Below are 5,621 nucleotides of genomic sequence, written 5' to 3' on the forward strand. Positions count from 1 at the left end.
AACCATGGCGTTGCAAGCACCATGCTCTACCAACAGAGCTACAGGAGGCGTTATGTAGTGAATGTGCCCACTCTGGTCTTGGCACGTGCGCTCTAGCCAACAGCTTGTATATACCTACATGATAACATTATTATGGATAAGAGCAAGATGTGTGTGTATATGTATATATATATATATTAATGGCAGCCAAGCATCGATCGTCTTTCCAGAGTAAGACCCTCGATATTTATTGGAAAGGAGGATCAAACTCATCATTGTGCACTTTCACCACGGGTTTAGTTCATAATTTATTTAATCTGTAGCGTAATAAACTGCATGCTTTCCCGTGTCGTATTGGGAGGACCACGCAATATCATCGCGTGACTCCAAGTTCACTTCGATATGATGTTCATTATATCAATACATGCCCATAAAGGGGTTTCCGCCGCCATTTATAGCTTAATTAATTTTACCCGCACAAAGATCTAGCGTATTTTGTTTTGTCGACATTTGTAAAGTTTACCGTCAAATGTGTCGTCATATGTTTTATCCAACATTTACTTTACTCGCATAAAAAGGTTGGATGGAAACCTGGTTATTTTGCCAACAATTTTTTTCCTGTGAGGTATGTGCTAGTGTTTTAATGAACCCTGTTGTTTCCTATTCCTGGAAAAGGAGACCGCAAGAGGATTTCCTTGGATGGAAGATAATTATTTGGTATCGAATACACAAAAAATATATATTTGTGTTGTGTAGATATGACTTGATATCCATCGAGTAAATAATTAGTTAAACTGTCTTTCACAGCAAACAACAGTATATTCCATAGGTACATTCTCATAATATAGGCAACTCTACATTATGGTCTTGAAGACAGTTGGACCAAGCGATTGTAGTGCATATTGTATAACTGCAATAGATACTTGCAATAGATTGCTTGTTTGTTACATTCATAATCACTGTTTTGATGAAATAGTTAGGGAGCCACACAGAGGATATGACTGAACTGGAAGCCTACCGTGATGTCTATTTCACTAGGGGATAAATTGTACTGACAAAGTGTACCACGCTAAAACCAAATGAACTTCATATAATGGCCTCTGTCTCAGAAGGTCTTACACAGGCAGCCCAATTCTGATATTTTTCCTACTTATTAGTCTTCGGACCAATCACATTAGATCTTTTCACATCAGATATTTTTCAGAGATGATCTGATTGGTTAAAAAAATACAAATTAGTGAAAAAATGATCATAATTGGTCTGCCTGTGTAAACGCAACCTTAGTTTTATAGATTTGTTTTCTTCAATAGGTTCTAATCTTAGCGTTAGTCGGCCATTGTTTTGCATGCCCATTACCTGTTGCCTCAGGACAATGATCCAGTGTAACTGAATGGTAAAGGGAGTAACTGTCAGTGAACACTGACTAAGGATGTGATGAGTGTTTTATGTTGTTTGTGTGTAATAGGTAGAGTAAGGATGGATGGGCTAATTAATATATTCACTGTAGAACTATATATGTACAAAACCTTTTGAATATTTGAGTTCACAAATACTGAAAATAAACGATTCCAAAACTACAAAGCCCAGAATGATTTAGAACTTTGGGAACCAGGCTCCATATTGGTACAAAAAGGATACAAACTGATTAGTCACGACATCGGTTTCCTATCTTACTGTGACCAAAATGTTAAGGATAAGAAATAATGAGCATGCAGTCAGATTTCTGCAGCTGAAAATGATCCTTATGCCAGTAGGGTGCGCCATTGACTTGCGCTAAGACCAACATCAGTTGAGTGCAGACAATTCTATCAAAAGTGTCAACTTGTTTCTGAATGAAGTCGTAGTTTTCATTTGTCAGGTGCTTGTGAAACATGTTCTGTATGTATGTATACTGAACAAAAATATAAACGCAACATTTAGAGTGGAGTGTTGTAGAGAATCGAAGGACCATGAATGTAATAGAAACCTTAGGTGCTGTTTTAAGGCCGGTAGCAACCACTACAGAATGTCCGGTCAGAACAAGGATGAGGCGGATGTTCAGGTTAAGGGGAGTTTAATGGAAGATGTCCACATCCACACACACACACCTGACCACTCATGGTTCAGATAACTGAGAATCATGTCCAGTGATAACTGACATTAACTATGTGGTTCTGAAAGGAAAGCAGAGAAATAAAATGTCTGCTATAGCACTGCTATAATATGAATGCCATGGCTGTATAAGCTAGCACAGGTAAGTATATAACAGCAAGGGCTATACACTACAGCATGCATAAGGCCTATATATATATGTATGTATGTGTGTATATATATATATATATATATATATATATATATATATATATATATATATATATATATATATGTATATGTGTATATGTATGTGTATATATATGTATATGTGTATATGTATGTGTATATATGTATATGTGTGTGTGTGTATATATATATATATATGTAGGTTCACTTTATAATAACTCATGAATAAGCTATTATACATGTTTTATACTGTATGCTTATACTACTAGCCCAATGGCCGGCAGATGGCGATATTGAGCCGTTCCATCTTAAGGGCATGTATACACTTGTATCCCCATGGACCGGTTCGTACATTAAACATTCTCCATTCAGGCTGCAAAGGCGCAACGTTCCCCCTTAACTCGATTTAATGGCGAAAAGGTGAGAAAAAAACAGGAAAAATATGCTGCGACCTGATTGGCTGAACGCGATACACAACATCCAGGACTAGCCCCTCTAGCAAGGTGGTGGAAAATAGTGTTTCATAAAGAAAGTGCATATTTTTCCTGTTTTTTTTCTCACCTTCTCGCCATTAAATTGAGTTAAGGAGCCTGAATAGAGAATGTTTTATGTATGAACCGGGATACATGTGTATCACAGGAGGTTGGTGGCACCTTAATTGGGGAGAACGGGCTCGTGGCAATGACTGGAGCGGAATCAGTGGAGTGGTATCAAATAGATCAAACACATGGTTTCCAGGTGTTTGATGCCATTCCATTTGCTCCGTTCCGGCCATTATTATGAGCCGTTCTCCCCTCAGCAGCCTCCACTGATATTGTGTATGGCCTGTGCATGCATTCCCTTTGGACAGTAAAATGAAACGACTCAATATCTCTATCTGCCGGCCTTTGGGCTACACTACTACTGAATTGTAGTGCTTATAATGCTTTTAAATGTTCACAAATAACAAAATGCATGTATTAATGCTATATACACTATTTATACATTATTAATTACGCTTATTAAAAAGTATTACCAATATACTTATCTCCCCCCAAAATATTTTGCCTAAATTTTTACCGTAGCCTATATATTCTATTGATGGTAGCCTTTGTTAATTTCCAAACATTAATGTAGGAAGTTCATGCACTTGTACAGATGGGGTGGATCTTCTTAGCCACTGATGACACAAATACAGTTGTGCCTTTTTATTCAAATGACGAATGTCAACACGGGGGCCCCTCAGGGGTGCGTGCTCAGTCCTCTCCTGTACTCCCTGTTCACTCATGACTGCATGGCCAGGCACGACTCCAACACCATCATTAAGTTTGCTGATGACACAACAGTGGTAGGCCTGATCACCGACAACAACGAGACAGCCTATAGGGAGGAGGTCAGAGACCTGGCCGTGTGGTGCCAGGACAACAACCTCTCCCTCAACGTGATCAAGACAAAGGAGATGATTGTGGACTACAGGAAAAAAAAGAGGACTGAGCACGCCCTCATTCTCATCGACGGGGCTGTAGTGGAGCAGGTTGAGAGCTTCAAGTTCCTTGGTGTCCACATTACCAACAAACTAACATGGTCCAAGCACACCAAGACAGTCGTGAAGAGGGCACGACAAAACCTATTCCCCCTAAGGAGACTGAAAAGGTTTGGCATGGGTCCTCAGATCCTCAAAAGGTTCTACAGCTGCACCATCGAGAGCATCCTGACTGGTTGCATCACTGCCTGGTATGGCAACTGCTCGGCCTCCGACCGCAAGGCACTACAGAGAGTAATGCATACGGCCCAGTACATCACTGGGGCCAAGCTTCCTGCCATCCAGGACCTCTATACCAGGCGGTGTCAGAGGAAGGCCCTAAAGATTGTCAAAGACTCCAGCCACCCTATTCATAGACTGTTCTCTCTGCTACCGCACGGCAAGCGGTACCGGAGCGCCAAGTCTAGGTCCAAGAGGCTTCTAAACAGCTTCTACCCCCAAGCCATAAGACTCCTGAACATCTAATCAAATGGCTACCCAGACTATTTGCATTTACTGCTGCTCTTTAATTATTTGTTACTTTTATTTAGTATTATTTTATATTGTATTTTTTGTGATTTCTTTTGGTATTCTATCTTAAAACTGTATTGTTTGTTAAGGGCTTGTAAGTAAGCATTTCACTGTAAGCATTTCACACCTGTTGTATTCGGCGCATGTGACAAATAAAATTTGATTTGATGTTGTGAAATCGCATGTTGAACTACAATGCGCAGCCTAGGCTACACAATAATAAATAATGTCTCACGGTTGTAGCCTATGATTTACCCGTCATTGTATTTACGTATTGCCAATCAGAGACAGGCCTATGATATTCGCCAAGGGAAGGCAAAACGTTTTGCCAAAACACAGCCTATTTAGCATACTATGACAATCTTTTTTAGGCTAGATAGTAGCGTAAATACATGTAGGCAAACGTGTGGTTCAATGTATTAATTCGCAGTGTCGTGACAATATAAGATATCACAGCGACCGGTGGTCATGCGTAAAAGGCAACTCGTTGTAGATGCCCTCGATCCATGACACTCAAGACTAACCTACACAACGGGTGCGGGGCTGTAAAGTGCACTGGGACGCACGTTAACTTTAGCTGTAGACAGGGGTGTATTCAATTCCGCCGGTTCTGTTGCAAACCGTTTCTTAAACGGAAGCAAACGGAACGAAACGTGGAGGGATTTACCTCAATTGGTCGAATAGAAACTCTCGTTTTAGTTGCAAACGGAATGCAACTGTTTGGACTAATGATTACACCCCGCGCTTCAGACGGGGTAATGAGACAGCTGCTACACGTGACGGTTACATGGTTGTATAAGGCAAAAATATTTAGGTCAACACGATTCTTGTTTGGCACGTACACTTACATAAAGTATCGTGCAGAGATCTCGAATAACACTAACCTGAGAGACAAAAAAATAAGTTCGAAAGAGGGGGGAAAAGACCACTTGAATGAGTTTACTTATATATATATATATATATATAAATTTTACACTTTTTTACACAAAATTACACTTTGTAGCCTATTATTTTAGAAGATAAAAGGAACGTTTCATTCCAAAATCGGGCTGTAATATAATGAGCTATGCTATTGCCTATTGATAAGGGACGCATACAGAAAACTCTTTACAATTGTAATGAAAGTGAAATGTTGGTGTTGGTGTTTCATCAATGGTTGTCCTACTGGCTCTGGGCTAGAATATAGCCTACTAAACGATAGCCTCTGTGTATGTGTGTGTGAATGCAATGGACAGAGTGTACCCTTCTCGGGTGGTTTGTGTGAATGAATGCGAGTGTAGAGGAGGAGCCAGATGGACCTCTTCCGCGTTTTACTGGAGTTGTGTTCTCATTACTCAGGAGACTACTTTGT

Source organism: Coregonus clupeaformis, chromosome 28 (assembly GCF_020615455.1).
Source record: "Coregonus clupeaformis isolate EN_2021a chromosome 28, ASM2061545v1, whole genome shotgun sequence".
In the NCBI taxonomy this organism is placed as follows: Eukaryota; Metazoa; Chordata; class Actinopteri; order Salmoniformes; family Salmonidae; genus Coregonus; species Coregonus clupeaformis.